General features: G+C 37.7%; 1 pseudogene; it reads right to left on the reverse strand.

Annotated features, from left to right (window-relative positions):
- Window positions 1-944: 944 nt before the first annotated feature.
- On the reverse strand, window positions 945-2,419 carry LOC103275164 (annotated as a pseudogene).
- Window positions 2,420-13,117: the final 10,698 nt, after the last annotated feature.

The raw sequence follows: 13,117 nt of genomic DNA on the forward strand, positions 1-13,117 counted from the left end.
GTCTCAAACTTGTGGGCTCAAGTGATCCTCTTGCCTTGACCTCTCAAAGTGCTGGGATTACAGGCATAAGCCACCTGGCTGCATTCACATGATTCTATTTTTTAAGCTGCCAATGTTTTAATGAAAAAATGAAGGCCGTGCTCGGTGGCTCAGCCTGTAATCCCAGCACTTTGGGAGGCCGAGGCAAGTGGATTGCCTGAGCCCGTGGGTTCGAGACTAGCCCAGGCAACTTGGAGAGGTCTCGTCTCTACAATATATAAAAAATTAGTCAGACGAGGTAGCATGCACCCGTAGTTCTGGCTACTTGGAAGGCTGAGGTGGAGGGATCACCAGAGCCCAGCAGGCCGATGCTGGGGTGGCCGTGAGTGTGCCACTGCACTCCAGCCTGGGCAACAGAGTGAAACTCCAACTCCAAAAAAAAAAAGAAAGAAAAGAAAAAGTGAAAAGTTAAGTATGAAATTCAGTGTCACCTATTTGTTGCAAATACAAATACAGTGAGTGTTAAACAGGAATGATAATATAGTAACAAAAACAGAACTTGTAGATTTGCCCAAATTGAATTAACTCTATTTCTGGGAACTTGAGGTATATGGGAAGTTGAATGGTTGATTTCTCAGCATTTGTTACATTGTCAGTTTAGCACTTTTCAAACGCTGAAGGAAGCATTTCTCTATTCACATAGACTTTTTAGGTGTGCATTTGCCTTCCATGTTTGGTCTCTAAGCACTAAATATGGTATGTAGACTGCAAATCAGTCTATGCGACCCAGTGGCCCTCTCATCAGAGGCATCAGTAATGCATTTGGCAAATGTTTTGAAGCATGAATTGTAAATTAACATAGGTATGATCTTGATCTGAGAAAAAGAGTCCAACACTTATTTTTAAATGTTAACATTAGTTGGGGGGGAACCCTACAATTGTCATCAGCTCTATTTTTTGAAAATTCAGTTGAGGTAACCTCTCCAAGTCACAGTTCCACATTTACATACAGTTCTGACCCTCTTTTTCGCTGGGTTGTGGTCAGTAGAATCTAGAGATATATCTCCAGAACTTTTCATTTGATAATCAAAAGTCAGCTCTTTCCAGCATTTATGGTTCTTGTGGAAAACAGTGCTATTTAGGGAAGATGAGTATCAAGGTTATCAAGGCCGGCCTTGGTGGCTCAGCCTGTAATCCCGCACTTTGGGAGGCCGAGGTGAGTGAATTGCCTGAGCCCGCGGGTTCGAGACCTGCCTGGGCAACTTGGCGAGACCTCATCTCTACAATAAGTCAAAAAAATTAGCTGGACGTGGTGGTGCGCACCTGTAGTTCCAGCTACTTGGAAGGCTGAGGCGGAAGGATTGCTGGAGCCCAGCAGGTCAAGGCTGCAGTGGCCGGGAGCATGCCACTGCACTCCAGTCTAGGCGACAGAGTGAGACTCCAACTCAGAAAAAAAAAAAGGTTATCAATGAAAACACTGAACACTCGATGATTTGGGACACAACTTTGATTCATAAAATGAGATACATTTTCATATCAAGTTGTATCTACTGTGAATTCATGAGATTCATAGTCCAGATCAAAGAAATATGTGTTTCCTCTGTTGAAATAGAACTGCCCCTATCTTTCAGCTTCTTTACTTGTGATTACCTCTCCAACATATTCCATGACAAAACTCTTTTTAAATCTTCACAAGGATTTTGACACTCTAGCCACAGCCGTGACTAGTTCAAAAGATACAGAGCGAATACTCTGCCTTTTGTATAATCCTTTTGGGACAGCCAGGTCCACATTGAAACCTTGAGTTGCATTCATAGATCAGAGTACCAGGTGGAATTTTAATTTGTTGGCTTTTATTATAAGCCAGAAGAACTCGAGCTTCAGCAGGACATTTTTAAAATAGCAATCTGTATGTATGAATAACTAAAGGTAGCTTCTTTGGTAAACTGATTGCAGAAGCTGTTTTGTGTTCATTGTTATTGTAGTAGAAGTTTGAAGGTGGGCCCTCTAAATCAACAGTATTTTCAACAAATATAATTTCTTTGTGATTCTTCTGTTGAGTTCATCTTGCCATCTCTGCCAAGCTATCTTTTGTTTAGCCATCTTTACAATGTACTGAGCAATGGCAGGTTTCAAAATTTTGTTACTGTTTTTTGGAGTTATTGCTTTGCCTTTCCATACCTGAGATAAATAATTGTGCTTGTCATTAGAGAACTGCAGAAGCAGTAATAGGCACATGAAATTCGGCAAAGGTTCCCAAGTATTTGAAGAATCTAGCTATCCTTTCCATTTTACAAGATAATATTCCATTTCCTTTACTACCTTGTAGTCACACAGGTTTACTACCTCATAATTGTTTAGATTTCTTTTGGTGATTCCAGTTGACTTGCATGTGAACTTTTCTATATAATTCCTGAAGAGTATCTAGTAGAACTAGGCCAGGCAAGCTCCTCATGCCTCACCCGCTGCCATCTTATGGAGATTTCATTCAAACTGACACAGTATAGTGGAATAGCTCAGGGAACACGATGTCCCAGCCTACGTGGGGCTTGGGATCTGGGCCACATCAATTTTTGATGTGACAAATTTGTATTATTCTTCTCATTATACTTGTAAATCTAAGAATAGAAGCAGAAAAAAATGAGTTTAATGATGAGTTTAGTATTTTCTAGTGTGGGGGAGATGGGAGTAAAGTAGAGAAGAATAAAAGCAATGCTACAAAAGTTGTAAATAAAGTTGAAGCTTACATGGGTCGTATATGATAGGGAATGGAACTGTAAAGGTGTTAGTCTAAAGTGGCACTGGGGATGGAGAAGAGGAATTCAGAGAATTCCTCATGCAGAGATAGTTAAATAAATAACATTCTCTAAGCCATTGACACATTGGTTTTAATTAATTATTAAGATTAGTAGGAGGAGAGAGAAAAGTTCATAACAGTATTTCTAAATTTTCTTTTAGAACACTAGGATCTTTGAGAATCTGATAAAAAGCCATGGGCCTTCTCCCTAGAAAAATACACATACACACATGCTTCGTTTTGCATGCAATTTGAGGGAGATCAGCAACTGACCCCCAGTTGACAATCCTTGATAAATATAACATTCCTGGCTGATGAGTCTCTAAAGGAGTTCCTGAGTAGCCAGTGACAAGATAAAGGGCATGTGTCCCTGGGTAGTGGGGTTAGAAATGGAATGATGCTGTACATAAAAAATTTGATTAAATGATAAATATAGAATTATATTGTTACTCGATATTATCTTAAAGTTTTGCTTTATCAAAGAGAAATATATTCTTTCCCATATTGTAAAGTAAGGTATATAGTGAAGATAAAGTAGTCTGTCCTGTATTTGATTCTTACTTTTTACATTTCCCCCCTTTTTAAATTGGAGTCTCACTCTGTCGCCCAGGCTGGAGTACAGTGGCATGCTCACGGCCACTGCAGCCTCACCCTGCTGGGCTCAGGCGATCTTTCCACCTCAGCCTTCCAAGTAGCTGGAACTACTGGTACATGCCACCACACCCGGCTAATTTTTTGATTTATTGTAGAGACGAGGTCTCACCAAGTTGCCCAGGCTGGTTATGAACCCCTGGACTCAGGCGATCCTCTCACCTTGGCCTCCCAAGGTGCTGAGATTATAGGTTTGAACCACTGTGCCCCCTTTTAATTGTACAAAATTACGTCTTATAAAAAATAAGAACTACTTCAGTCCCACATCCTAAATAATTTTTTTCCTTTGAATGTCTGTTCTTATATGTATATAATTTTTACATCGAGATAATTGTGAATTGTTTCTCTTGTAAGCATTTTTTTCTTGGTGCTCAGCCTTTACCAAAATTAGGTCTTTTTAGTTATTTAAGATTTTAGTAATTGTAATAGGCATATAGTTAGTTTTCTGCATAAGGTGATACTTTTGTTTTGGTTTTCTTCTTCCTTTCCTAAAATCCATTTCCCTAAAGTTCTCATCTGTGCTCTCTTGACTCCCTTGTAGGATTTGTCACTAGTGAGTAAATATGCTTTTCAAGTCTTTATTATGTCATTTGGTCTTCATAGTGATCCTGTGAGTTAGGTGAACATTTCATTGCAGTAGCAGTGGCCTATTCCATCCTTTTTTGTCCTTTAACTTCTGTCCTAGTTTAGGTCCTCATTACTTTATGCATGACTTTTCTCCCTGCATTCAGGGACTTGCCCTTTCAATCCATTCCATGCACCACATCCAGATTATTCATCTTAAAGTCCAACTTTTATGTCACTTCCCTGCTTATAAACTTCAGTGGACTCTGCACCTTAGCCTGGTGTTTAAGGCCCTAAGCATTTCCACCTCTCTAACTTGCTAGCCATGTTGTTAACTATTTCTGTACTAAGACCCTGCCCCTCTAACCACCCTGAATTGCTCCCCATTCTTTGGACCTTGTGCTTTTTTTGTTTCTGTTCCTTTATTTATGCCATACCCTAGTTCTGAACTGTCCTCATGTCCTCTCTCTAACTCCTACCTATTATTCAAATCTTAGCTTTTTCATCTTTTTTTTTTTTTTTTTGAGTCAGGGGTCTCACTGTTGCACAGGCTGGAATGCAGTGGCACGATCGATCACAGCACACTGCAACCTCGACCTCTTGGGTTCAGGTGATCCTTCCACCTTAGCCTCCCAAGTAGCTGGGACCACAGGCACATGCCACCACACCTAGCTAATTTTTTAATTCTTTTCGTAGAGATGAAGTCTCGCTATGTTGCCCAGGCTGTTCTTGAACTCCTGGGCTCAAACAATCTTCTTGCCTCAGCCTCCCAAAGTGCTGGGATTATAGGCATGAGCTAAGAAACCAGCTAAGGAACCATTTCTTATAAGGTCATAAGACACTGATTTCTTCCTCCTTTGAACTGTTACCACATCTTTTCCTACAAGAAGTTGTCCTGTGTATCTTGTGGAAGAGATAAGATTTTATGTACCTAAAAGGCAGATACATTCCAGTCATCTTTTTTTGTCTTTCACAGAGTTGGGCATGGCATCTTACATGTAGCAGGCACTCAGAATATATTTGTGAAATGGATTTAATTTATAACCAAACCAAAGTCAAAGTCTAATAATATTCCCTTTAGTGCTATACATTTGGAATTGAAGGCTCACTTTTTTGAGGGCAACTTCATAAGTTTGTCCATTGCATTTCTGCCATTAGGTGCATGGTACCATAGTGGGGTAGCATCAGTGAATGTCAGTTTTTAGTTCAGTAACCAAAGCACATATACTTTTTCCTAAAACTTTTGAGTTTATTTGTGGGCATGTTTTGCTGAGAAAAAACGACTTGTGGGATAAAGCTATTTGAGGTTTTCCTCAAAAAAACCTAAAAAAATTTTACTCTTTGTAGAAATTGTAACTGCATGCTGTATTTTGGTATGTTCATTAGTCCTCTGATTAAGTTTTCTTTACCGTATCCAGAGAGGAAAGATATTAGAATAGGGAAACTCCATCCTAAGCTTTCTCAGGTGCCGATGTTTAGGGAGAGTAGCTTTTACACTTATGTATTTCAAAGCCTATTATAAAAGGAAAGTTGAGGCTTCTATTTTGGCTTACTTATCAAATAGTTTTTACTGATCTTGAGTAACTTGCACTATAACTGATTATTGTAATATATTCATATTTTAAGTGCATGAATAATTGCCATATATGAACTCTTTCTTCAACTACTGTTACTATAGTGACTTCACAGCTGTGGGTGTATGTTTGCTACGGGTGCCATAACAAAGTACTACAGATTGGATGGCTTAAACAACAGAAATTTATTATCTCACATATGTAGTGCCTACGAAGTTCAAGATCAAGGAGTCAGCAGGGTTGATTTCTTCTGAGGCCTCTGTTCTTGGCTTAAAGATAGCCACCTTCTCCCTGTCTTTCATTTTTTTTTCTCTGAGTTTGTCTCCTTATCTTCTCTTATAAGTACAACAAGTCATGTTGGATTAGGGCTGACCCTGTTGGCTTCATTGAATCTTAATTAAGTTTTTAAAGTCCTTGTCTAAATACAGTCATGATATGAAGTACTAGAGGTTAGGACTACAACATATGAATTTGTGAGGGGGAGGAATACACAATTCAGCCCATACCAGTGTGTGTGTATGCAAATGCAAAAAAAATTGGAAAGATATACTCCAAACTAGTAATAGTGGTTACCTTTAGAGAGGGGATGGGTTGGGAGCTAGAAGACAATAGAAAAGAACTTTCACTTGCTATTATAGATACTTAGCCATAGTTTGGTATTCTTGTTTTTACAATGAGAATAATTTCATGTTTAAGCTTTTCAATTGGTGAACTGTTTTGAATCTATTGTATTAATATGCTCATTTATTTGAAGTCTAATTTGTTTTGTCTACTAGTAATGCATTTTAACATCCCCATATATAACTCAGTGATTATTTTGTGTAACATAAAAAACAAGTCTTTAATGTGTTTAAGAAGCTTTTCTGAAAGTATTTGCTGATTTTATATTTAACCAGTTTTTGCTTGTTTCTTTATTGGGGAGTTAAGGGATTCTTTGAAGATTGAGTCTCAGTGTCTCCTGTTCATTTCAGTGGTTTCTTTTTCTACTAGTAACATAGGCATTATACTTAATAAAGAGCCATTTATACTTAGGTTTCTTTTTTCAAAATCAAGTTCTTATATTTTAAAAAATTACCAAAAATACAAATATACTATTGAAAGATAAGACAATACAGAAAAGCGGGGGGGAAGGCAGCTATGCAAACACACTGGCATAACCTATATGTATAATAATACCACCAGCTAATATTTTTGTTGTGTTTTAGTTTATAAAAGACTTTAAAATTTTAATTCTTCTTTCCTTTACTTATTTATTGAGTGGTTTTCACTAGGATTAGAAAAAGGGCTCTCTGTTAATTAGAGCGTCACTGTCCAATACAGTAGATATTAGCCACATGTAGCTATTTGAATTTTAATTAAAATTAAATAAAATTTAAAAATTAGTAACCTAGTCATACTAGACATAATTCAAGTGCTCAATAGTCACATGTGGCTACCTGGCTATTGTATTTGACCATACAGATATAGAACATGTCTATCATCACAGAAAGAAAGTTCTCTTGGACATGATCATTCTAGAAAGTAATTTTAAGTAGAGCATGATATCACATTTATTTTAGGAATATGATTCTGGGTGAAGCTTGAAGGATGGATTAAAAGTAGGCAGAGAATGGAAATAGAGACATCAGTTAGGAGGATACTGAAGTAATATAGGAGAGAAATGATAAGAGCCTTCACTGCCTGTCATGAGGTACCATTGTCAGGATTTACCATCAAGCATTCTTGTACCATGGAAAGAGGACAAGGTTTTAAAGCAGGAGAGTATCACCTTGCCTTAGTTACTTTGTCTCACTGTTTTTAGACTATAAAATAAGTATTTGAATAAAAGTGAAATGATACATGTGAAAGTACTTTATGTATTGTAATGTGCTTTAAAATTTGCTTTGCTGTTTTGGCTTATTGTTCCATAATAAAATATAATCTTTGGTATTAGATTATGGGGGACTGCCTATACAACTCATATGGTTAGGCTACCATAATTGTTTCTATTTTGAATTCTTCTCAAGCAGTCTAGTTATGCCCCAGGAAATAAATTGTAGAATAGAAACTACATCTCAGGTTTTTAGACTCATCTCTTCCTCCTTCATCTTGCTAGCTCAACTTTTCACAACTCACACTGGTGAGGTTTGCTTCTTATTTAGCTGACCCTTTGCATTTCTGTATCAATTGCTTTTATAAGTAGCTAGAGTAAGTCTATTTTCCAAACCTATTGTAAAACTATTGTTGAAACAAATTCTTAATATTATTAGCTTAGAATACTGTCATACATATAAAAATAGTAAAATTATACTATACTCTGTTTCTATAGTTTATCACTGCCTAACACATACCCTACATTTACCAAAAAAACTTGCCACCAGTTTTTTTTTTTTTTTTATCAAACATTTATTAGACATCTGCCATTTAGCAGACATTATACTAGGTACTGGGAATACAATTGTGAATGAGACATAGCCTTGCCCTCCAGGAAATCACAATTTAGAGGAGAAAAAAGTTTGGCTAACCAACAATTCAAATAAGGTGTGATAAGCTTTTATAGAGCAGTGTGCAAGATTATATGAAAGCCCAGAATTGGGGAACTATCTTCATGCTAGAGAAGACAGTGAAGACTTTCCAAAGGAATAATTTATAGATGAGTATTGAAGGCTTATAGGTAGATGTTGGCCTGGTGGATGAATGGGATTAGGATATTTTAAAGCAAGAAATAGAATATTGTTATACATATCTTCTTTGGAAAAGTTGTAGTTTGGAAGGTGGACTGGAAATGAACGAGATTGGAGGTATAGAGACATATAGTTTGGATAGAACATAGAGGGTTTATACTAATATTGGAGAGGAGGGATGATAGCCTCAGCTAAGGTTATGACGGTGATTATCAAGGTATTTGGGAGCTAAAATTGATAGGAGGAGGGGTTAGTGAGTGGTTTGATACAGAAGGTTAATAAAGAATAAAAATAAGCCGGGCTCGGTGACTCAGCCTGTAATCCCGCACCTTTGGGAGGCTGAGGTCAGTGGATTGCCTGAGCCCGCGGGTTTGAGACCCGCCTGGGCAGCGAGACCTCATCTCTATAATAAATCAAAAAAATCAGCCAGGTGTGGTAGCGCATGCCTGTAATTCCGGCTACTTGGAAGGCTGAGGCGGAAGGATCGCCGGAGCCCAGCAGGTCGAGGCTGCGGTGGCCAGAAGCGGCCACTGCACTCCAGTCTGGGCGTCAGAGTGAGACTCCAACTCAAAAAAAAAAAAAGAATAAAAATTAAAAAGTAGAGAATAGGTCCCAAGTATCTGACTTAGGCAACTGGGTGGATAATGATGCTATTAACTAAGATAGGAAGGAGCAAATTCAGGGGGTTAGAGAAAGTAGAGAAAATGATGAGTTCAGTTTGGGTTATATGGAATTCAAACTGTCTTTGAGGCATCATGGTGAAAATTTCTAATATATGGAATAGATACTTAAGAAAGAGGTCAGGTCTTGAGCTAAAGTTTGAGAGTCATTATCTTGGAGGTGGTTTGTTTGTTTGTTTGTTTGTTTGTTTACAGTGGTCACGAATAACTCCTGGAGACTATATAGGATGAGAAAAAATAGAGGACTAAGGAAAAAACTCCTGAAAAAGAATAGTCCAAGAAGGAGAATCAACAGTGGCAGAGACGTTAAAGATTCGAATGAGATAGATTGGTATGTTAGAAGCCAAGGGAGGAGAGGGCTTCAGAATGGTGGGAATCGTCAGTAGTGTTATATCACAGAGAGGGTATGTACAATGAATGCAAAGTGTTAACTGAATTTGGCAATTAGTGGCTCAATTGGTATTCCTGATAAAAACAGTTGCAGTGGTGTTTTGGGGGGGTAGAAGCCATATTATGGTGTCTTAAATAGTAAGACATCATGCTGTGTCCGCAGGGCATGATATTGGGGGTATATGATGTCGATACATCTTATTATTGGTGATATTAACATCCATTACTTGGTTAAGGTATTGTCTACCTGGTTTCTCTATGGAAAAGTACTATTGTCTCAAACTTTGTAATTAAAAAACACCTTGGGAGAGATTCTTTGAGTGCATGCAAACATTATGTTTCTTTTTAAGCTTTCACCAGCTAATTTTAGCATGCATCAAGGGATCTTGTCTACAACAATTAATACTCTGGTGTTTGCCTAATTACAGTTGGCTCTCCATATCCATGGGTTCTATATTCATGGATTCAACCAGCTGCAGAGTGAAAACATTTGGGAAATAAAGGATCATAGTATCTGTACTGAATATGTACAGACTTTTTTTTCTGTCATTATTTCTTAAACAATACAGTATAATAACTATTTATATAGCATTTACATTATATTAGATACTATAAGGAATCCAGACATGATTTAAAATATACAGGAGGATGTGCATAGGTTATATGTAAATATTGCACCATTTTATATGAGGGACTTGAGTATCCATAGATTTTGAATATCTACAGAGGTTTCTGGAACCAGTCCCCCACAGAAACCAAGTGACAAGTGTAAATATTTTTGTTCCTCTTATTTTTTCTGCATTTAATTGGAATTTTTCTATAAGGAAGAGCTGTTCCTTCTCCCTTGTTTAAGTGTTTGCTTATTTATATCAGGGTGGCCCCATTCTTAAAATATAATATGCTCATTACTTGTTATTTTATTACTCCAGATTTAGGCCATTGGGATCTCTGGGTTGGCTCCTGTGTCCTTTGGACATGCCCTCAAATTTTTTCAAGCACTTCTTTACTTTCTGGCACAACATGATTTTCCAGGTTCATCTTATGCTTTCCCTGCCTTGGCCCTGAAATCAGCCCTTTCTCCAAAGGAGCCTTTTCTCTTATTGGAAAATGGTATTTAAAAACCAAGATCTGGTTGCTAGATGACTATACAGTTTTTAAACATAATCAATTTATTAGTCCTGGGAACTGTCAATATCCACAAATCAGTGCATTTACTGACCTTGCTAATACAATTTAATAAACTTTACAATTAGCAATGTTTACCATTAATTTCCAAGACCCATGAGAATATTTAATCTAAATGGAAATGAGAACATTACCTTTTAAAATAGTTTTTGTGGGAAAAGTTGTAATTATTTTACATGATAAACTATCTTCAGAAATGTTTGTCTAAATTTTCATTTGTTATTTCTGATTAGATGACCTGATGGATGTAATTCTGTCATAGATTACTTTTTTTAAAGGTAGGTGAAATTTATATAATATAAAATTAACCATTTAAAAATGAACAGTTCAGTGATATTTAGTAAATTTACAATATGATGCCACCACCTCCTCTATCTAGTTAGGAAACATCTTTATCACTCCAACGTAAAACTACCTGTTGAACAGCTTCTTCCTATTCCTCTCTCCCCACAGGCTCTGGCAGCTACCGGTTTACATCTTATCTCTATGGGTTTATCTGTTTTGGATATTTCATATGAATGAAATCATAAAATATATGATCTTTTGTATCTGGCTTCCTTCACTTAGCATAATGTTTCAGAGGTTCATCCACGTTTTAGCATGTGTCAGTACTTCATTCCTTTGTGTGACTGAATAGCATTTCTTTGTATGTGTACATATGTACTACATTTTAAAAATTCATTCATTTGGTGAGGACATTTGAGCTGTTTTAAATCTTTTGGCTATTGTAAATAGTGCTATTACAAACAGGTATGTCAATGTAGGTTTTTGTTTTTTTTTTCTTTTGAGTGAGATTCTTGCTGTGTTGCCTCGGCTGGAGTGCAGTGGTACAGTCATGGCTCACTACAGCCTTGACGTGGGCTTGCTCAGATGATCCTTCTACCTCAGCCTCCCATATAGCTGGAACCAAGTGCATGCCACTACACGTGGCTAATTTTTTGGATTTTTTGATAGGAACGATATCTTGTTATGTTACCTAGGCTGGTCTTGAAGTCCTGAGCTCAAGTGATCCTCTCGTCTCAGCCTCCCAAATTGCTGGGGTTAAGGCATGAGCCACCAAACCAAACTCCATGTAGTTTTTTGAGTACCTGTTTTCAGTTCCTTTGTACATATAACTAGAAGTGGAAGTGTAGGGTTATCCTGCAGATATATATAGTAATTCTATTAGAACTTATTAAGGAACTGGCAAACTTTTTCCATAGCAGCTAAACAATTTTGTAACCCTACCAGCAATGTATGAAAGTTTCAGTTTTCCCATGTCCCTGACATTTTTTATTTTCTGTTTTGTTTTTTATTTGTGTTTTTTAGTGTAACCATCCTAGTGGATGTGAAGTAGTTTCCTACTGTGGTTTTGGTTTGCATTTTCTTTTTTTGGAGTTGGAGTCTCACTCCGTCACCCAGACTGAAGTGCAGTGGCCGCTCCTGGCCACCGCAGACTCGACCTGCTGGGCTCCAGCGATCCTTCCACTCAGCCTTCCAAGTTGCTAGAACTACAGGTGCACGCTACCACGCCCAACTAATTTTTTATTTATTGTAGAGATTAGGTCTCGCCCGGGTCTTGAACCCACAGGCTCAGGCAATCCACTCACCTCAGGCTCCCGAAGCGCGGGATTACAGGCTGAGCCACCGAGCCCGGCTGCATTTTCTTTTTTTTTTTAAATCAATATTTTTTATTATGTTGTGGGGTACAGTTAAGGGTTTGGTATACAAATATGTTTCATTCAAGCACCCTGTTGATAAGAGGTGTTTCCCTGTCCCCAGACAGATATTTGCTACCGTTAATCCCATCTCCCTCCCCCCCCATAGTTTTCCACTACTATCAGTCACTTTTTATACTATTACATTGGATGTTCAAGGTCCATTATATGAGTGAGAACATGAGATACTAGAATCTTTGTTTCTGTGAGAGGATACTCGGTATTATAGACTCTAGTTCCATCCAGGTTGCTGCGAAATTCATGATTTGTCTTTTTATGGCTGCGTAGTAATCCATCATGTATATGTACACATTTTTTAATCAGTCCTCTTTGATGGGCAGCATGGTTGCTTCTAGGTTCTTGCTATTGTGGACAATGCTGCGATAAACATACGTGTGCAGGTATCTTTTTTATAGAGTGATTTGAGTTCTTCAGGATATATTCCCAGTAGGGGGATTGTGGGGTCATATGGGAGGTTGATATTTAGAGCTTTTAGGAATCACCACACTGCTTTCCACAGAGGTTACACTAGTTTACACTCCCACCAACAGTGTAGAAGTGTTCCCTTTTCACCACACCCTCTCCAGCAGCTGTTGTTTTTTGAGTTGTTGATAATTGCCATTCTGGCTGGAGTTACGTGGTATCTCAGTTTTGATTTGCATCTCCCTGATGATTAGTGAGGTTGAACATTTCTTCATGTGTCTGTTGGCTGCCCGGATGTCTTCCTTTGTGAAGTGTCTGTTCATATCTTTTGCCCATTTTATAATGGGGTTGTTTGGTTTTTTTGTTTTTTTGTTTTTTTTCTTTTATAATCGATATTTTTTATTTTGATATTGTGGGGTACAGTTAAGGGATAGGTATACAAATATGCATTATTCAGGCCCCCTTGTTGATAATTGGTGTCTCTCCATCTCCAGATAGATGTTTACTACCATTA

The sequence above is a fragment of the Carlito syrichta genome, unplaced genomic scaffold (assembly GCF_000164805.1).
Source record: "Carlito syrichta isolate Samal-C Ts95f unplaced genomic scaffold, Tarsius_syrichta-2.0.1 Scaffold315352, whole genome shotgun sequence".
NCBI classification, from domain to species: Eukaryota; Metazoa; Chordata; class Mammalia; order Primates; family Tarsiidae; genus Carlito; species Carlito syrichta.